The 22,370-nt window shown below is 38.8% G+C and overlaps 1 non-coding gene across 1 annotated transcript; it reads right to left on the reverse strand.

Annotated features, from left to right (window-relative positions):
* Nucleotides 1-13,792: 13,792 nt before the first annotated feature.
* LOC112788623 (small nucleolar RNA R71) lies at nucleotides 13,793-13,900 on the reverse strand. The gene has a single exon (XR_003195981.1). It is a non-coding gene; the product is annotated as a small nucleolar RNA R71 (small nucleolar RNA).
* Nucleotides 13,901-22,370: the final 8,470 nt, after the last annotated feature.

The following is a 22,370-nucleotide window of genomic DNA, read 5'->3' on the forward strand; positions in this document are numbered from 1 at the left end:
TAGTTGTAGTTCCTTTCTGCCAGAATGGGGAACATCTACTCACAGTAGTGGTTAGTGAACCGCGCAGTGTCCTTTGCTGGGAAGGCTTTCTCCTTTTCGTCGATATTGATGATCCTCTTGATTCTTTTTGTTAAGGGTTTTACCGCTGTTAAAGGTGTCTCTACAGCTAATGATCTTTTTATTCCTCTCCTTGCTGGTGGTTTGGGAGTAGCTTTCTCTTTACCCTTCTTGGTGGCCATCCTGAAAAGGGAAAAGGAAAGTAACTTGTGAAACTTAAGGTTTAGAGCAAGGAAGGGAACATAACAAATGATAATCAATGCACGGTAAAGAAGGATGTCGTTAACACATGGTTGCAACTACATGTGAAAAGTTCATCAATGGAAATAAAGCAAGTGCATGTGATGACAATTAAATGCAAGATGTTTATTGGCATGCTGGTAAAGGCATGAATAGCATAGATCAAGCATTCAATGTCCAAGTTAGATTACCAACTCTTTAAAACTAACAATCTGTTTGTAATGACAATTAAATTTAATGAATAAAATATAAAAAGGGGTTTTGTGAAAAACAGGCTTCAGAGTAGTAGAATAGAATAATATAAAAATAATGCACAATGCCATACGGGCTTTTTCACAAACACTTAGCATGCATGGTAAATATGTTGTTGAAAGAATTAAATTTGAACATGCAAGAAACCCTTTTAGAAGTAACATATAATTGTCAAACAATTCCTTAATAATACACAAGCAAAATATAGAAAATAATGACCCAAATAAATTTCCAACACCAATTAAAAAGGGTTAAAAAGAAAAAGAAAACATAGATAACGAAAGTAAAAAGAAAGAGAAGAAGAAAACATAAATAAAGATAAAATAATAATGGAAAAGTAAAGAGGGAAGAAGAAAAGAAAAGAACCTTGATGATGAGTGTGAAGAAGAAAGAAAAGGGGGGGAAAGAAAGTAAAAAGTGAGAAGGAGTAAAGAAGAAAGAAGGAAGAAGAAAGAAATAAGAAGGGAGAAGAGAAAAATAGGATTTGGGAAAAGATAGGATATTCTGGCGCTGATCTAGTAAAACTGTGCGTCGCATGTGACGTAGACGCGTGGGTCACGCGGACCCGTGACTTGAATTATGCTAGTGGCGTGAGAGCAGCCTCACGTTCGCGCAACTCTCGGTCTCAAACGCATATACGCCAAAATTTTGGGTGACGCGTGCGCGTGGGTGACGCGCACACGTTGATGGCCTTACTTCCAAAATGACGCGGACGCGTGAGGTACGCGTTCGCGTGATGGGACTTGTGCTTCTAGCACCATTCCAGCCCCACTCCATCATAACTCTCTGCCAAACACCCATTTACGTTGATTTCGCGGGGTCACGCGTGCGCGTGGGTGACGCGCACGCGTGGAGGGCTGGATCCGCAATCATCGCGGACGCGTTAGGGATGCGTTCGCGTGCATGCATTGGTGCCAAAGGCACGCTTCCAGCCACGCTCCCGCGTGACTTTCTGTTCAATTTCCCTTTTTGCTAATTCTCTTCTGACGTGGACGCGTGAGCGACTCTGGCGCGTCGCGTACTTCTTTTCTTTTTTTTTAATGCAGACTATATGCAGAGGTCATTAGAAGAGTCATTAACAAAAACAAAATAGAATAAAGTAAAATAAAACTAAGATTGAAACGGAACAATCATACCATGGTGGGTTGTCTCCCACCTAGCACTTTGCTTTTACGTCCTTAAGTTGGACGGTCTTCAGGCTCATTCTGCTTCTATTGGTGGGTGATAAACCATTATTTTATGGTTTATATTGTGTTTATTTGAGTGGTTTTTATCAAGCCCTTACCCACTTATTCATATGATTTGCATGATTTTACAATTCCTTCCTAGTTTAGTTCCATGGTTGAAAACTTGCTTCCTAGAGGTCTTTAAATTGTATATTTTAATTCTCCTTTATACCATTCGATGCCGTCATCCGTGTGTTAACTGTTTCAGGCTTCATAGGGCAGGAATGGCTTAGAGAATGGAGAGGAAGCTCGCAAAAATGGAAGGAACACAAGAAACTAAGGAGATGACCACCGAACAGCGACGCGCAAGCATGGCTGACGCGTGCGCGTGAAATAGAGAAAATCACAGTGACGCGTACGTGTGCCTGACGCGTACGCGTGGATTGGAGTTCGCGCAAACGACACGAGCGCGTGCCTAACGTGCACGCGTGGAAAGGAAAATTGACCAGCAACGCGTACGCGTGAGTGACGCGTACGCGTGACATGCGCGATCTGCAGAAAATTCAGAAAATGCTGGGGGCAATTTCGGACTGCGTTTTGACCCAGTTTTCGGCCCAGAAACACAGAATAAAGCCAGAGAACATGCAGAGACTCAATCGATACTTAACATACTGAATACGCTTTTCATTATTCACAGTTTTAGGTTTAGATGTAGTTTTTAGAGAGAGAGAGGTTCTCTCCTCTCTCTTAGGATTTAGGATTTAGGATTTCTCTTAATTTTAGGATTACTTCTCTTCGAATACAGGTTTATTTTTCCTTTAATTTATTTTCTACTGTTATTTATTCTATTACTTTAATTATTATTTATCTTTCCAAATTGGCTTATGAACCTTTTCCATGTTAAGATTTGAATGTTCTATTTAATAGAATTTGAGGTATTTCAGAATTAAGATCATTTTGATTTACTTATGTTATGGATATTTTCAATTTAAATTAGATTTATTTCCCTTTTGGCTTTGGTTGAGTAATTGGTGACGCTTGAGTTATCAAACTCAGTAGTAGATTGAGATTTGGGAATTGCTGATTGATTTGGATCGCTCTAAAGCTAGTCTTTTCACAGGAGTTGACTAGGACTTGAGGATCAAATTAATTAGTCCACTTGACTTTCCTTTATTTAGTAAGGGTTAACTAAGTGGGAGCAAAATCCAATTCTCATCACACCTGATAAGGATAACTAGGATAGGACTTCCAGTTCTCATACCTTGCCAAGAGATTTTCTAATTATTAATTTATTTTCCTGCTATTTAATTTCCCTGTTCAACCTTTCAAAAACCCAAAATATACCTTTTTCCATAACCAATAATAAATCATACTTTCCTACAACTCCTTGAGAAGACGACCCGAGGTTTAAATACTTCGGTTTATTATTTTTATTGGGTTTGCTTAAGTGACAACCAAAACTTTTATACGAAATTAGGATTCTCTGTTGCTTTAGAAACTATACTTACAACGCAATTATATTTGTGAATTTCTTTACTGGCAAAAATTCATTCATCAAAATGGCACCGTTGCCGGGGAATTGCAAACGTGTGCCTTATTATTGGTTGTTGTAAATATTTTTCTATTTCTTGTTTATTTGTTTTTATTTTTGTTTTTAATTTTTATTAGGTACTATGAGTTCTCACCCCCGTCGCTTTGAGTTTAGTTCTAATGTTGTTGAAAGGAATGGAAGCTATAACAGGAACATGCATCAAGGTCAAAATAATCAGAGATAGAAGGAGCCACGAGGATCTGATCAACCCTTTCGGCAACCACACCTTCCAAAGTACCATGGACAACAACCATCCTACAATGCATGCCAAGACAATAGTTATGGTGGACCCTTTCGTGACAACCAACCTCCACCCAATTACTATAGTCAAGAGCCATTCTAGGGAGCATACCAAGATGACGAATATGGTGGACCCCCTTGTAGTTACCAACAAAGCCCACCATATGCTTATGAACCACCTCCCCAACATACTTTTGAACCACCAAACTCACAAGTCCCTTACCACCAAACATCTCCATATGACCCTAACCCATATCCACCATACCAACCACCTTATGAGCCATACTTAGAACCACCACCTTAATATACACCATATCCATATCCATCAATCCAAGAGCACTGTGATCCTGCTTATGATAGCCGAGCGCAACAAGAATCAAAGAATCGTCTCAAGGTAACAGTGGATCGATTTCATGCAACCCTTCACCAACTGGAGCAAGCGATCAATCGATTACCTTTCCGACATTCGGACACTCAAGGAACTCCCATGGCTTCATGTGGACAACCTAATAAAGAACATAGCATGAAGGAGACACTAGAAACTCCAGTGGACAGTGAGCAGCATAACTTTGTATCAGAACAACTGGAAGAAGCTGCGCCTGCCAGAGAAGAAGTGGAAGTAGTTGAAGACTTAGGAGATGCGGAACGTCTATGGGAACCTCAAGTCACAGTACCCCCTTTTAAGGAGTTTGAATTTGATGTTGAAAAGGGTGTACAACCTCCAAGGTATGTCATGGTTGAAGACTTTGAAGGGTATGATCAAGAGATGGATTCAATCATTAATGAATTCTTATCTACATTTGAATCCTCTCCCATTAGACTTGACATGGAGATTAAAGAAGAAGAAGCACAACCTCCCATGCCCTTGGTGAACAATGAGGAAGAGATCGAATTAGAAGAAAGCAACCAAGAGGAAGAGGTTGATATTGAAGAAGCTTGCAAAGAGGTGGAAGTTGTTAAAGGAGAGCCCAAGGGAATGGAGCTGGAAATCACCTTGCCAGGGTTGTTGGAGACCTCTCCCCCAAAGCCATCACCATCCATCCCTTCATTCAAGTGGGTAAATCTCTCATCTCTAAGCTTAAATAGCTCACTTGAATATGCTTTGCTTGAAACAGATGGGCAACTTAGAGCTCTTTGTGGCTATAAGAGCAAGCGGAAGATGGTTAGTGGTAGGAATTGTCATACAAGGTTCAATATGGTTGCATGCTCCAAATTGAAGTACAAAGATTGGTACAAATCTCGATTGAATGGGTCTAGGAAGTTGTTTGGACGCTTCAGTGAGAATTCAGATTGCTTGCCACCCGGTCAGAACAACAATGATCAACAAGAAGATGGGTGCAAAAGCAAGGTTTGGGACCCGGAATTCATTCCAACAATCAACACTCTTGGGGCCTTGTCACTTGTTCTAACTTGCTTGAAGGCTGTATGCGCCTAGTTTGGGATCCCGGAGGCCATTGGAACTACAAACATTGGTGGGGATTCAAGGATCAGTACAAGCACAAGCCACCATGACAAGGAGCTCACTAAATGTCCAACTTAAGGACTTTAACTAAAAGTGCTAGGTGGGAGACAACCCACCATGGTATGATCATTCTTTTCCAGTCTTAGTTTTATTTTACTTTGTTTTCTTCTTAGTTTTACTTATCCTATTTTTATTAGTGCTCATTTATCATGTCAGCATCTGCATTCTGCATTCTGCATTTTTCATGCATTGTAAAAAAAAAATATGGCTCTATTGAGATTTTATTTTGTTTTGTTCTATTCTTAATCTTATTTTATTTTATTTTATTTTTACTAGTGTTCATTCATAATTTCTGCATATTCACCTGCATTCTACATTTGCATTTGCATTCTGCATAAAAAAAAATTTCGCACACGACGCGCAAGCATCGCTGACGCGTACGCGTCAAATGTGCATGCGACAAAATAAGGGATCGAACAGAAAGTCACGCGGGAGCGTGGCTGGAGGCATGCCTTAGGCACCAACGCGTCCGCGTCATTTGCGAAACTAACCTCCCACGCGTGCGCGTCCCTCACGCGCACACGTGACCCTGAAAAATTGACGTAAAAGGTATATTGGCCGAAAGTTATGCTGGAGTGGTGCTGGCACTGTGCCCAAGGCACAAAATTGCATCACGCGTACGCGTCCCTGACGCGTGCGCGTCACTTTCACAAAAAGCACTACCACGCGTGCGCGTGCCTGACGCGCACGCATCACATGTTATTTTGGCACACTCCCCAGGACAAACAGAGAGTTGTGCGAGTGCCACGTTGCCCTCGCGCTAGTAGCACAAACACGGTCACATGTACGCGTGACCGACGCTCATGCATCACCTTCCAATTTTTGCGACCCACGCGTACGCGTGGCGTACGCGTGCGCGTCACTAGTGCAACACCACCAGATCCTTGCGCCGCCACTTTTATTATCTTTTCTTTTCTAATCCTTATTTCTTTCTTCTCTCTTTCTCTTCCTTATTCTTTATTCTTCATCCTTTTCTCCTTCTCTTTTCCTACTTTCTTCTTCTTCATCTGTTTAACCTTTCACACTTCTTCACTTTCATTCTATTTTATTTATTTGCATACTTTCATTCATTGCATTTTTACTTTCTGCATATTTTTATTTTCCTTTCTAAATGTATTATTTTTCCATTGGTGTTAAAATTTTCTTATTCAACTATTGCATCCTTTCTTGAATTATTTTGGTACTCAATGACTTGTTTCACACTGTTGGGTAATATTATTTAAGTCAATGCTAATCTTTTATGATACTTGTATTAATTTTGCATTGACATGAATTTATATTGTCTTTCCTTACCCACTCTGTTCCCCATTGTTGCAACTTTTGTACTATTGACATGCCATACTGTTTTCTCACTTGCATGTTGTAGCTACCATGTCATTGAGACCCTTATTATTTGGCATTAACCCACCCATACTTTATTTAATTTCTTATCTTTATTTCTGGGTTACTTTTCTTCTCTTTTTCTTTTAGGATGGCCACCCGGAAGGGAACCAGACGACGTTTACATGGGGAGACAAACAAGTCCATATGCACAATCTTTGGAGAAAAGTGCCAGTTGGAACCGCCTGTCCACCTGCACATCTCAGCATGCACCGAGGACGGTGCAATCTTTAAGTGTGGGGAGGTCGATACCGATCTCCATGGGTTAGTTACTCTCTTTTCAACACCAATGTTTATAGTTTTCTTTGTTACTGAGTTGTTGCATTGCATAATAGATTGCATGTGTAGTTGATTGTTTGCATTTAAGTACTACTTGGTTGAAAAATAATAAATTTCTTTCTAGGACCCTATTTTTGAAAAATTTCACTAATTTAAATTAAAATATTTATGTGTTAAATTTGTTTGAAGTTGTATTTGGAACATGGTTTTTGAGCCAAAGAACACACAACCTATGAGATTTTGAGCTTATTTATATGGTTACATTATTTAACCATAATATTTTATTCTTGTGTGTTTACTTCTCTATAATTGTGATCTTTACTTTGTTCCATCATATATGTCCTTTGTTTAGTGTATTTACATGCTTGCATATGATTGAGGCCATTACTTGTTTAAGCTCACTTATCCCAAATAAGCCTACCCTTCTTGTCACCCTTGTTAGCCACTTTGAGCTTTTTAATCCCCTTCTATTCTATAACCACATCACTAGCCTTAAGCAGAAAAATAATTAAATACTCCAATTGAATCTTTGGTTAGCTTAAGATAGAGATTGTGCATCAACTAAGTGTGGGGAAACTGTGGAAACATGGGTTAATAAGGGAATGTATCATGTTTCTAATTTATTTGAATAATGAAAATTTGGGAACTTACTCATGTAAAACCAGAAAAAATTAAAAGTCCATCTGCATTGATAAGTTATGTTTATTTTTCTATTTCAAAAAAAAATATTCAATAAATAAATAAATAAATAAGGGGACAAAAATTACCCAAATGCAAAGTTAAGTTAATAAAAGATCAATGCACATGTGATAAAAGTAAAGAAATATCAAAAATTTGGTACATGAGTATGGGAATTATATAAAAGTGGGAATTATGGGTAGCTAGGTATGACTTTAAAAGTTACATAATGTGTGTGTTAGGTGAGAGCTTAGGTTAGTCAAAGATTCATATTTTAACTCACTTGACCATACATGTATCCTTACCTTTACCTCAGCCCCATTACAACCCTGAAAAGATCTCATGATGTTTGCATTGGTATGCTAAATATTTGTTGATTGGTTAGATGAAGAACAAGGTTGAGAAAGCATTACTAGGGAAGAGTAGAGTGATCGACCCTAGACACTTGAGAGTTAGAGTGATATACACTACCGGTAAGGGTTCAGTGCTTGATTCTATGTTCCCTGCTTTCATGAGCTATCTTCTTACAAGTTTGCTTGTCTTTACTGTATAATTTGAATTAGTGGAATTTGATTTATGTTTGTCTTGAAGAACTTATTTGCTTTTAACCAAGTAGACAAAATCAAATAGTTGCATTCATATATATAGGTTGCATTGCATTGCATTGCATGAGTCTAACTTCTCCTTATTCATTTATTTTATCTCCTTAAGCTAAGCATGAGGACATGCTAATGTTTAAGTGTGGAGAGGTTGATAAACCATTATTTTATGGTTTATATTGTGTTTATTTGAGTGGTTTTTATCAAGTCTTTACCCACTTATTCATATGATTTGCATGATTTTACAATTCCTTCCTAGTTTAGTTCCATCGTTGAAAACTTGCTTCCTAGAGGTCTTTAAATTGTATATTTTAATTCTCCTTTACACGATTCGATGTCATGATCCGTGTATTAAGTGTTTCAGGCTTCATAGGGCAGGAATGGCTTAGAGAATGGAGAGGAAGCTCGCAAAAATGGAAGGAACACAAGAAACTAAGGAGATGACCAGCGAACAGCGACGCGCACACATGGCTGATGCGTGCACGCGAAATAGAGAAAATCACAGCGATGCGTACGCGTGCCTGACGCGTACGCGTGGATTGGAGTTTGCGCAAACGACGCGAGCGTGTGCCTGATGCGCACGCGTGGAAAGGAAAATCGACCAGCGACGCGTACCCATGAGTGACGCGTACGCGTAACATGCGCGATCTGCAGAAAATTCAGAAAATGCTGGGGGCGATTTCGGGCTGCATTTTGACCCAGTTTTCGGCCTAGAAACACATAATAAAGCCAGGGAACATGCAGAGACTCAATCGATACTTAACATACTGAATACGCTTTTCATTATTCATAATTTTAGGTTTAGATGTAGTTTTTAGAGAGAGAGGTTCTCTCCTTTCTCTTAGGATTTAGGATTTAGGATTTCTCTTAATTTTAGGATTACTTCTCTTTGAATACAGGTTTATTTTTCCTTTAATTTATTTTCTACTGTTATTTATTCTATTACTTTAATTGTTATTTATCTTTCCAAATTGGCTTATGAACCTTTTCCATGTTAAGATTTGAATGTTCTATTTAATAGAATTTGAGGTATTTTAGAATTAAGATCATTTTGATTTACTTATGTTATGGATATTTCCAATTTAAATTAGATTTATTTCCCTTTTGGCTTTGGTTGAGTAATTGGTGACGCTTGAGTTATCAAACTCAGTAGTAGATTGAGATTTGGGAATTGCTGATTGATTTGGATCGCTCTAAAGCTAGTCTTTCCACAGGAGTTGACTAGGACTTGAGGATCAAATTAATTAGTCCACTTGACTTTCCTTTATTTAGTAAGGGTTAACTAAGTGGGAGAAAAATCCAATTCTCATCACACCTGATAAGGATAACTAGGATAGGACTTCCAGATCTCATACCTTGCCAAGAGATTTTCTAATTATTAATTTATTTTCCTGCTATTTAATTTCCCTGTTTAACCTTTCAAAAACCCAAAATATACCTTTTTCCATAACCAATAATAAATCATACATCCCTGCAATTCCTTGAGAAGACGACCCGAGGTTTAAATACTTCGATTTATTATTTTTATTGGGTTTGCTTAAGTGACAACCAAAAATTTTGTACGAAAGGATTCTCTGTTGGTTTAGAAACTATACTTACAACGCAATTATATTTGTGAATTTCTTTACTGGCAGAAATCCGTTCATCAGTGGGTCTTCCAGGAGGAAAACCTCTAGTTCTTTGTGATCCTTCATCTTCTCACCATGATAAAGTTTTAAGCGATGTCCATTGACCTTGATGAATTTGGAGCTAGAAGGATGACTGATGAGCGGATAATTTATACGCTTTTTGGCATTATTTTTAGTATGTTTTAGTAGGATCTAGTTACTTTTAGGGATGTTTTTATTAGTTTTTATGTTAAATTCACATTTCTGGACTTTACTATGAGTTTGTGTATTTTTCTGTGATTTCAGGTATTTTCTGGCTGAAATTGAGGGACTTGAGCAAAAATCAAATTCGGAGGTTGAAGAAGGACTGCTGATGCTGTTGGATTCTGACCTCCCTACACTCAATATGAATTTTCTGGAGCTACAAAATTCAAAATGGCGCGCTTTTAATTGCGTTGGAAAGTAGACATTCAGGGCTTTCCAGCAATATATAATAGTCCATACTTTGGTCTAGTTTAGACGATGCAAAAGGGTGTTGAACGCCAGTTCTACACTGCAGTCTGGAGTTAAACGCCAGAAACACGTCACGAACCAGAGTTGAACGCCAGAAACACGTTACAAACTAACGTTCAACTCCAAGAATGACCTCTCCATGTGTAAACTTCAAGCTCAGCCCAAGCACACACCAAGTGGGCCCCAAAAGTGGATTTATGCATCAATTACTTACTTCTGTAAACCCTAGTAACTAGTTTAGTATAAATAGGACTTTTTACTATTGTATTTACATCTTGGGACGTCTAGTTCTTAGATCATGGGGGCTGGCCATTCGGCCATGCCTGAACCTTTCACTTATGTATTTTTCAATGGTAGAGTTTCTACACTCCATAGATTAAGGTGTGGAGCTCTGCTGTTCCTCATGATTTAATGCAAAGTACTACTGTTTTTCTATTCAATTCAACTTATTCCGCTTCTAAGATATCCATTCGTTCCCAACAACATGATGAATGTGATGATTATGTGACGCTCATCATCATTCTCACTTATGAACGCGTGCCTGACAAACACTTCCGTTCTACATGCAAACAAGCTAGAATGAATATCTCTTAGATATCTAATACAGGGGACCGAGTCCGAGTTATTAGTGTCTTCGTGGTATAAGTTAGAACCCATGGATGGCCATTCCTGAGATCCGGAAAGTCTAAACCTTGTCTGTGGTATTCCGAGTAGGATCTGGGAAGGGATGGATGTGACGAACTTCAAACTCGCGAGTGCTGGGCATAGTGACAGACGCAAAAGGAGGGTGAATCCTATTCCAGCATGATCGAGAACCTCCAGATGATTAGCCATGCCTTGACAGAGCATTTGGACCATTTTCACAGAGAGGATGGGATGTAGCCATTGACAACGGTGATGCCCTTATAGAAAGCTTGCCATGGAGAGGAGTAAGACTGATTGGATGAAGACAGCGGGAAAGCAGAGATTCAGAGGAACGAAAGCATCTCTATACGCTTATCTGAAATTCTCACCAATGAATTACATAAGTATTTCTATCTTTATTTTCTGTTTATTTACTATTATTATTCGAAAACTCCATAACCATTTGATATCCGCCTGACTGAGATTAACAAGATGACCATAGCTTGCTTCATACCAACAATCTCCGTGGGATCGACCCTTACTCACGTAAGGTTTTATTACTTAGACGACCCAGTGCACTTGCTGGTTAGTTGTGCGAAGTTGTGAAGTTATGTTTGGACCATGGTATTGTGCACCAGTTATTGGCGCCATTGCCAGGGAGAGAACGAACAACAAATTTTACAATCTCAGAGTAACAATTTCGCATACCAAGTTTTTGGCGCCGTTGCCGGGGATTGTTTGAGTTTGGACAACTGACGGTTCATCTTGTTGCTCAGATTAGGTAATTTTCTTTTTGTTTTATTTTCAAAAATTTTTCAAAAATCTTTCAAAAATTTCTCATCTATTTTCGAAAATTATTCTAAATTTTTAAGAATGAATTCTAGAGTTTCATGGTAACATGTTGAAGCCTGGCTGGCTGTAAAGCCATATCCAAATTCTTTTGGATTGAGGCTTCCACTTGTTAACATAAAAGGCATGTATATGAAGTTGGATGAAGTATCAGCTGTTATATGCTTGATTTGTATCTTCTAAAGCTTGGCTGGCTAGTGAGCCATGTCTAACCCTTGGATTGGAGCTTTAGACTAAGAGTGCAAGATTCCTGGAATTCATATTAAAAATTTTGGAATCTTTATTTTTCTTTTTCACATTAATTTTCGAAAAAAAATTTATAAAATCATAAAAAAAAATCAAAAAAAAATTTGTGTTTCTTGTTTGAGTCTTGAGTCAATTTTTAAGTTTGGTGTCAATTGTATTTTTTTCTAAAAAAATTTATGCATTTTTCGAAAATTCATGCATTCATAGTGTTCTTCATGATCTTCAAGTTGTTATTGGACAGTCTTCTTGTTTGATCTTCATATTTTCGTGTTTTGTGTCTTTTCTTGTTTTTCATATGCATTCTTGCATTCATAGTGTCTATGCATAAAAAATTTCTAAGTTTGGTGTCTTGCATGTTTTCTTTTCTTGAAAATTTTTCAAAAATAAGTTCTTGATGTTCATCTTGACATTCAAAGTGTTCTTGGTGTTCATCTTGACATTCATAGTGTTCTTGCATTCATCACATGTTTAGATCCAAAATTTTCATGCATTGCATCATTTTCATGTTTTTCTCTTTCATCATTAAAAATTCAAAATTCAAAAAAATATCTTTCCCTTTTTCACTCATAAATTTCAAAAATTTGAATTGACTTTTTCAAAAAATTTTAAAATCTAGTTGTTTTTATGAGTCAAATCAAATTTTCAATTTAAAAATCTTATCTTTTTCAAAATCTTTTTCAAAAATCAAATCTTTTTCATTTCTCTTATTTATTTTCGAAAATTTTAAAAATATTTTTCAAAAATACTTTTCTTAATTTTATTTCATAATTTTCAAAAATATCATCAAAAATTAATATTTTGATTCAAAAATTTCAAGTTTGTTACTTGCTTGTTAAGAAAGATTCAAACTTTAAGTTCTAGAATCATATCTTGTGATTTCTTGTGAATCAAGTCATTAATTGTGATTTTAAAAAATCAAATCTTTTTCAAAAATTTGACTTTAAAATATCTTTTCTAGCTTCTTATCTTCTTATCTTTTCAAAATTGATTTTCAAATCTTTTTCAACTAACTAATTGACTTTTTGTTTGTTTCTTATCTTTTTCAAAATTACCTAACTAACTATCCCTCTCTAATTTTCGAAAATACCTCCCTCTTTTTCAAAAATTCTTTTTAATTAATTAATTGTTTCAATTTTTAATTTTAATTTTAATTTTATCTTAATTTTCAAAAATCATTAACTCTTTTTCAAAATTAATTTTTGAAATTCCCTCTCCCTCATCTTCTTCTATTCATTTAATTACTTACTAACACTTCTCTTCATCTCATATCTCTGCTCTCCTCACCTTTGTGTTTGGATTCTCCTCCCTTCTCTTTCCTTACATTACATTCTTTTCTTCTTCTACTCACACAAAGGAATCTCTATACTGTGACATAGAGGATTCCATATTTTCTGTGTTATTCCCTTCTTTATCATATGAGCAGGAGCAAGGACAAGAACATTCTTGTTGAAGCAGATCCAGAACCTGAAAGGACTCTGAAAAGAAAACTAAGAGAAGCTAAAATACAATAATCCAGAGACAACCTTACAGGAATTTTCGAACAAGAAGAGAAGATGGTAGCCGAAAATAATAATAATGCAAGGAGGATGCTTGGTGACTTTACTGCACCTAATTCCAATTTACATGGAAGAAGCATTTCCATCCCTTCCATTGGAGCAAACAATTTTGAGCTTAAACCTCAATTAGTTTCTCTGATGCAACAAAACTGCAAGTTTCATGGACTTCCATCTGAAGATCCTTTTCAGTTCTTAACTGAATTTTTGCAGATCTGTGATACTGTTAAGACCAATGGAGTAGATCCTGAAGTCTACAGGCTCATGCTTTTCCCTTTTGCTGTAAGAGACAGAGCTAGAATATGGTTGGATTCTCAACCTAAAGATAGCCTGAACTCTTGGGATAAGCTGGTCAAGGCTTTCTTAGCCAAGTTCTTTCCTCCTCAAAAGCTGAGTAAGCTTAGAGTGGATGTTTAAACCTTCAGACAGAAAGAAGGTGAATCCCTCTATGAAGCTTGGGAGAGATACAAGGAACTGACCAAAAAGTGTCCTTCTGACATGCTTTCAGAATGGACCATCCTGAATATATTCTATGATGGTCTGTCTGAATTAGCTAAGATGTCATTGGATACTTCTGCAGGTAGATCCATTCACCTAAAGAAAACGCCTGCAGAAGCTCAAGAACTCATTGACATGGTTGCTAATAACCAGTTCATGTACACTTCTGAGAGGAACCCTGTGAGTAATGGGACGCCTCAGAAGAAAGGAGTTCTTGAAATTGATACTCTGAATGCCATATTGGCTCAGAATAAAATATTGACTCAGCAAGTCAATATGATTTCTCAGAGTCTGAATGGAATGCAAGCTGCATCCAACAGTACTCAAGAGGCATCTGCTAAAGAAGATGCTTATGATCCTGAGAACCCTGCAATAGCAGAGGTAAATTACATGGGTGAATCCTATGGAAACACCTATAACCCCTCATGGAGAAATCACCCAAATCTCTCATGGAAGGATCAACAAAAGCCTCAACAAGGCTTTAATAATGGTGGAAGAAACAGGTTTAGCAATAGCAAGCCTTTTCCATCATCCACTCAGCAACAGACAGAGAACTCTGAACAAAATGCCTCTAATTTAGCAAACTTAGTCTCTGATCTATCTAAGGCCACTCTGAGTTTCATGAATGAAACAAGGTCCTCCATTAGAAATTTGGAGGCACAAGTGGGCCAGCTGAGTAAGAAGATCACTGAAACCCCTCATAGTGCTCTCCCAAGCAATACAGAAGAAAATTCAAAAGGAGAGTGCAAGGCCATTGATATAACCATCATGGCCGAATCCAAAGAGGAAGGGGAGAACGTGAATCCCAAGGAGGAAGACCTCCTGGGACGTCCAGTGATCAATAAGGAGTTTCCCTCTGAGGAACCAAAGGACTCTGAGACTCATCTAGAGACCATAGAGATTCCATTGAACCTCCCTATGCCATTCATGAGCTCTGAAGAGTACTCTTCTTCTGAAGAGAATGAAGATGTTACTGAAGAGCAAGTTGCCAAGTTCCTTGGTGCAATCATGAAGCTGAATGCCAATTTATTTGGTAAAGAGACTTGGGGAGATGAACCTCCCCTGTTCACCAATGAACTAAATGCATTGGATTAACTGAGATTGCCTCAGAAGAAACAGGATCCTGGAAAGTTCCTAATACCTTGCACCATAGGCACCATGACCTTTGAGAAGGCTCTATGTGACCTTGGGTCAGGGATAAACCTCATGCCACTCTCTGTAATGGAGAAACTGGGAATCTTTGAGGTACAAGCTGCTAAAATCTCATTAGAGATGGCAGACAATTCCAGAAAATAGGCTTATGGACAAGTAGAGGACATATTAGTAAAGGTTGAAGGTCTTTACATCCCTGCTGATTTCATAATCCTAGATACTGGGAAGGATGAGGATGAATCCATCATCCTTGGAAGACCCTTCCTAGCCACAGCAAGAGCTGTGATTGATGTTAACAGAGGTGAACTAGTCCTTCAATTAAATGGGGACTCCCTTGAGTTTAAAACTCAAGCACATCCTTTTGTAAACATGGAAAAGAGGCACAGTAAGCTTCTCTCAAAACAGAGTCAACCAGAGCCCCCACAGTCAAACTCTAAGTTTGGTGTTGGGAGGCCACAACCAAACTTTAAGTTTGGTGTTGAACTCCCATATCCAAACTCTAAGTTTGGTGTTGGGAAGCCTCAACAATGCTCTGAACATCTATGAGGCTCCATGAGAGCCCACTGTCAAGCTATTGACATTAAAGAAGCGCTTGTTGGGAGGCAACCCAATTTTTATTTATCTAATTTTAATTTATTTTTATTGTTATTTCATGTTTTATTAGGTTCATGATCATGTGGAGTCACAAAATAAATATAAAAATTGAAAACGGAATCAAAAAAAGCAGAAGAAAAATCACACCCTGGTGGAGGATTTTACTGGCGTTTAAACGCCAGTAAGGAGCATCTGGCTGGCGTTCAACGCCAGAACAGAGCATGGATCTGGCATTGAACGCCAGAAATGCACACTGAGGAAGAGCTGGCGCTGAACACCAGAAACAAGCATCTGGCTGGCGTTCAACGCCAGAAATATGCTGCATCTGGGCGCTGAACGCCCAGAACAAGCATCAATTCGGCGTTTAAACGCCAGAATTGCATGCAAAGGCATTTTACATGCCTAATTGGTGCAGGGATGCAAATCCTTGACACCTCAGGATCTGTGGACCCCACAGGATCAACTCAGCATCTGTGGACCCCACAGGATCCCCACCTACCACCACTCACTCTCTTCCCTCTTCTCAATGTTCATCCTCTCTTCCCTATCACCACTTCACCACTCACATCCATCCACTCTTCCCCATAAATCTACCTCATAAACTCCACCTACCTTCAAAATTAAAAATCAATTTCCCACCCAAACCCACCCTATATGGCCGAAACTAACCTCCCTCCTCTCCTCCATATTTTCTTCTTCTTCTTCATCTATTCTTTCTTCTCTTGCTCGAGGGTGAGCAATATTCTAAGTTTGGTGTGGTAAAAGCATAAGCTTTTTGTTTTTCCATTACCATTGATGGCACCCAAGACCGAAGAATCCTCTAGAAAAGGAAAAGAGAAGACAAAAGCTTCCACCTCCGAGTCATGGGAGATGGAAAGATTCATCTCCAAAGCTCATCAAGACCACTTCTATGATGTTGTGGCCAAGAAGAAGGTGATCCCCGAGGTCCCTTTCAAGCTCAAGAGAAATGAGTATTCGGAGATCCGACATGAAATCCAAAGAAGAGGTTGGGAAGTTCTAACAAACCCCATCTAACAAGTCGGCATCCTAATGGTTCAAGAGTTCTATGCCAATGCATGGATCACTAAGAACCATGATCAAAGTAAGAACCCGAACCCAAAGAATTATCTCACCATGGTTTGGGAGAAATACTTAGATTTTAGTCCGGAAAATGTGAGGTTGGCGTTTGACTTGCCTATGATGCAAGGAGATGCACGCCCCTACACTAGAAGGGTCAATTTTGATCAAAGGTTGGACCAAGTCCTCACGGACATATGTGTGGAAGGAGCTCAATGGAAGATTGACTCAAAAGGTAAACCGGTTCAACTTAGAAGACTAGACCTCAAGCCTGTGGCTAGAGGATGGTTGGAGTTCATCCAACGCTCCATCATCCCCACTAGCAACCGATCTGAAGTTACTGTGGATCGAGCCATCATGATTCATAGCATCATGATTGGTGAGGAAGCAGAAGTTCATGAAGTCATCTCCCTTGAACTCTACAAAATAGCCGAAAAGTCCTCCCCCTTGGCAAGGCTAGCTTTCCCTCATCTTATTTTCCATCTATTTTACTCAGCTGGAGCTTTCATAGAAGGAGACATTCCCATTGAGGAAGAGAAGCCCATCACTAAGAAAAGGATGGAGCAAACAAGAGAGCCCACTCATGGAGCTCAAGAAACGCATGAGGAAGCTCACCATCAAGAAATCCCTGAGATACCTCAAGGGATGCACTTTCCTCCACAGAATTTTTGGGAGCAAATCAACACCTCCCTAGGAGAATTAAGTTCCAACATGGGACAATTAAGGGTGGAACATCAAGAGCACTCCATCATACTCCATGAAATTAGAGAAGATCAAAGAGCAATGAGGGAGGACCAACAAAGACAAGGAAGAGACATAGAAGAGCTCAAGGACATCATTGGTTCCTCAAGAAGGAAACGCCACCATCACTAAGGTGGACTCATTCCTTGCTCTTAAATTTTCTGTTTTTCGTTTTCTTATGTTAAATATTTATCTATGTTTGTGTCTTATTACATGATCATTAGCATTTAGTAACTTTGTCTTAAAGTTATGAATGTCCTATGAATCCATCACCTCTCTTAAATGAAAAATATTTTAATTCAAAAGAACAAGAAGTACATGAGTTTCGAATTTATCCTTGAACTTAGTTTAATTATATTGATGTGGTGACAATACTTTTTGTTTTCTGAATGAATGATTGAACAGTGCATATGTCTTTTGAAGTTGTTGTTCATGAATGTTAAATATGTTGGCTCTTGAAAGAATGATGACAAGGAGACATGTTATTTGATAATCTGAAAAATCATAAAAATGATTCTTGAAGCAAGAAAAAGCAGTGAATACAAAAGCTTGCAGAAAAAAAAATATAAAATATAGAAAAAGAAAAAGCAAGCAGAAAAAGCCAAAAGCTCTTAAAACCAAAAGGCAAGAGCAAAAAGCCAATAACCCTTAAAACCAAAAGGAAAGGGTAATAAAAAAGATCCCAAGGCTTTGAGCATCAGTGGATAGGAGGGCCTAAAGGAATAAAATCCTGGCCTAAGCGACTAAACCAAGCTGTCCCTAACCATGTGCTTGTGGCGTGAAGGTGTCAAGTGAAAACTTGAGACTGAGCGGTTAAAGTCAAGGTTCAAAGCAAAAGAAGAGTGTGCTTAAGAACCCTGGACACCTCTAATTGGGGGCTTTAGCAAAGCTGAGTCACAATCTGAAAAAGTTCACCCAATTATGTGTCTGTGGCATTTATGTATCCGGTGGTAATACCGGAAAACAAAGTGCTTAGGGCCACGGCCAAGACTCATAAAGTAGCTGTGTTCAAGAATCAACATACTGAACTAGGAGAATCAATAACACTATCTGAACTCTGAGTTCCTATAGATGCCAATCATTCTGAACCTTAATGGATAAAGTGAGATGCCAAAACTATTCAAGAGGCAAAAAGCTACAAGTCCCGCTCATCTGATTGGAGCTATGTTTCATTGATAGTTTGGAATTTATAGTATATTCTCTTCTTTTTATCCTATTTGATTTTCAGTTGCTTGGGGACAAGCAACAATTTAAGTTTGGTGTTGTGATGAGCGGATAATTTATACGCTTTTTGGCATTGTTTTTAGTATGTTTTTAGTAGGATGTTTTTATTAGTTTTATGTTAAATTTACATTTCTGGACTTTACTATGAGTTTGTGTATTTTTCTGTGATTTCAGGTATTTTCTGGCTGAAATTGAGGGACTTGAGAAAAAATCAGATTCGAAGGTTGAAGAAGGACTGCTGATGCTGTTGGATTCTGACCTCCCTACACTCAAAATGGATTTTCTGGAGCTACAGAACTCAAAATGGCGCGCTTCCAATTGAATTGGAAAGTAGACATTCAGGGCTTTCCAGCAATATGTAATAGTCCATACTTTGGTCGAGTTTAGACGACGCAAAAGGGCGTTGAACACCAGTTCTATGCTGCAGTCTGGAGTTAAACGCCAGAAACACGTCACGAACCAGAGTTGAACGCCAGAAACACGTTACAAACTAACGTTCAACTCCAAGAATGACCTCTCCATGTGTAAACTTCAAGCTCAGCCCAAGCACACACCAAGTGGGCCCCGGAAGTGGATTTATGCATCAATTACTTACTTCTGTAAACCCTAGTAACTAGTTTAGTATAAATAGGACTTTTTACTATTGTATTTACATCTTGGGACGTCTGGTTCTTAGATCATGGGGGCTGGCCATTCAGCCATGCCTGAACCTTTCACTTATGTATTTTTCAACGGTAGAGTTTCTACACTCCATAGATTAAGGTGTGGAGCTCTGCTGTTCCTCATGATTTAATGCAAAGTACTACTGTTTTTCTATTCAATTCAACTTATTCCGCTTCTAAGATATCCATTCGTTCCCAACAACATGATGAATGTGATGATTATGTGACGCTCATCATCATTCTCACTTATGAACGCGTGCCTGACAAACACTTCCATTCTACATGCAAACAAGCTAGAATGAATATCTCTTAGATATCTAATACAGGGGACCGAGTCCGAGTTATTAGTATCTTCGTGGTATAAGTTAGAACCCATGGATGGCCATTCCTGAGATTTGGAAAGTCTAAACTTTGTCTGTGGTATTCCGAGTAGGATCTGGGAAGGGATGGCTGTGACGAACTTCAAACTCGCGAGTGCTGGGCGTAGTGACAGACGCAAAAGGAGGGTGAATCCTATTCCAGCATGATCGAGAACCTCCAGATGATTAGCCATGCCGTGACAGAGCATTTGGACCATTTTCACAGAGAGGATGGGATGTAGCCATTGACAACGGTGATGCCCTTACAGAAAGCTTGCCATGGAGAGGAGTAAGACTGATTGGATAAAGACAGCGGGAAAGCAGAGATTCAGAGGAACGAAAGCATCTCTATACGCTTATCTGAAATTCTCTCCAATGAATTACATAAGTATTTCTATCTTTATTTTCTGTTTATTTACTATTATTATTCGAAAACTCCATAACCATTTGATATCCGCCTGACTGAGATTAACAAGATGACCATAGCTTGCTTCATACCAACAATCTCTGTGGGATCGACCCTTACTCACGTAAGGTTTTATTACTTGGACGACCCAGTGCACTTGCTGGTTAGTTGTGCGAAGTTGTGAAGTTATGTTTGGACCATGGTATTGTGCACCAGTTATTGGCGCCATTGCCAGGGAGAGAACGAACAACAAATTTTACAATCTCAAAGTAACAATTTCGCATACCAATGACGCAGGTGAAAAACTCCATATGGCTCTGCTTTTTCTACTCTGTATGGACCTTCCCATCTTGATCTCAATTTACCTGGAATGAGCCTCAGTCTGGAGTTATAAAGAAGAACTAACTCCCCTGGTCTGAATTCTCTCCTTTTTATGTGCTTGTCATGGACAGCCTTCATCTTTTCTTTGTATCGCCTGGAGTTGTCATATGCTTCTAGGCGAAGGTTCTCTAGTTCTGCTAGTTGCAGCTTCCTTTCAGCACCAACTTTCTCAAAATTCATGTTGCACTCCCTCATAGCCCAGAAAGCCTTGTGTTCCACCTCTACTGGAAAGTGGCAAGCTTTTTCGTATACTAAGCGGAAGGGGTTTATCCCAATGTGTGTCTTGTATGCTGTTCTGTATGCTCAGAGTGCATCTTCTAGCCTGGCACTCCAATCCTTCCTATGAGGCTTTACTATCTTCTCCAAAATACGTTTAATCTCTCTGTTAGAGACTTCTGCTTGGCCATTGGTCTGGGGATGGTAAGCTGTTGCTACTTTGTGAACTATTCCATGCTTCTTCAGTAATCCTGCTAGTCTCCTGTTACAAAAATGGGTGCCTTGATCGCTCACGATTGCTCGTGGTGATTCAAAGCGACAAATGATATGGTTTCTAACAAAGGAAACAACAGTGTTAGTATCATCAGTACGGGTAGGAATTGCTTCCACACATTTAGAAACATAATCCACAGCTAACAGTATATAAAAGTAACCATTAGAGTTTGGAAATGGACCCATAAAGTCAATGCCCCAAACATAAAAAATTTCACAGAAAAGCATAATCTGTTGAGGCATCTCATCCCTCTTGGATATATTACCAAACCTTTGGCAAAGAGGAACAAGATTTACAAAATTCAGCAGCATCTTTAAAAAGAGTAGGCCACCAGAATCCACAGTCTAAGATTTTTCTAGCTGTTCTTTGAGGGCCAAAGTGTCCACCACTCTCAGATGAGTCACAGGCCTCAAAAATGGACTGAAATTCTGATTGAGTTACACATCGTCTAATTACCTGGTCAGCACCACACCTCCATAGATATGGGTCATCCCATATATAATATTTGGACTCACTTTTCAGCTTGTCTCTCTGATACTTAGTAAAATGTGGAGGGAAAGTGTGGCTAACTAGATAATTAGCTACAGGTGCATACCAAGGAACGACTTCGGATACTGCATGTAAGCTATCAAATGGGAAAGTATCATTTATAGGAGTGGAGTCATCCTTAATGTGCTCAAGGCGACTCAAGTGGTCCGCCACTAAATTCTGGTTACCGCTTCTATCCTTAATTTCTAAATCAAATTCTTGCAGCAGCAGTATCCAATGTATTAGCCTTGGTTTGGACTCCTTTTTAGCTAATAAATATTTTAGAGCTGAGTGGTCCGAGTACACTACTACCTTAGTACCAAGTAAATAGGCTCAAAATTTATCCAGAGCAAAAACAATAGCAAGAAGCTCTTTTTCAGTAGTTGTGTAGTTAGACTGAGCAGCGTCTAATGTCTTAGACGCATAAGCAATTACAAAAGGATCCTTACCTTCGTGCTGAGCCAGCGCCGCTCCTACTGCATGGTTGGAGGCGTCACACATAATCTCAAATGGCTGGCTCCAGTCTGGTCCTCTTACAATTGGAGCTTGAGTCAGGGCGATCTTCAGCTTATCAAATGCTTGTATGCAATGCTCACTGAACTCGAACTCAATATCTTTCTGTGGTAATCTGGATAAAGGTAATACTACCTTACTGAAGTCCTTAATGAATCTCCTATAGAAACCTGCATGGCCAAGGAACGAACGGACTTCCCTCATGGAGGAAGGGTAAGGTAAACTAGAAATAACATCCACCTTTGCTGGATCTACAGAAATGCTAGTATTAGACACCACATGTCCTAATACAATTCCTTGTTTTACCATAAAGTGATATTTTTCAAAATTCAGTACAAGGTTTGAACTA

Source organism: Arachis hypogaea, chromosome 20 (genome assembly GCF_003086295.3).
Source record: "Arachis hypogaea cultivar Tifrunner chromosome 20, arahy.Tifrunner.gnm2.J5K5, whole genome shotgun sequence".
Classification (NCBI taxonomy): domain Eukaryota; kingdom Viridiplantae; phylum Streptophyta; class Magnoliopsida; order Fabales; family Fabaceae; genus Arachis; species Arachis hypogaea.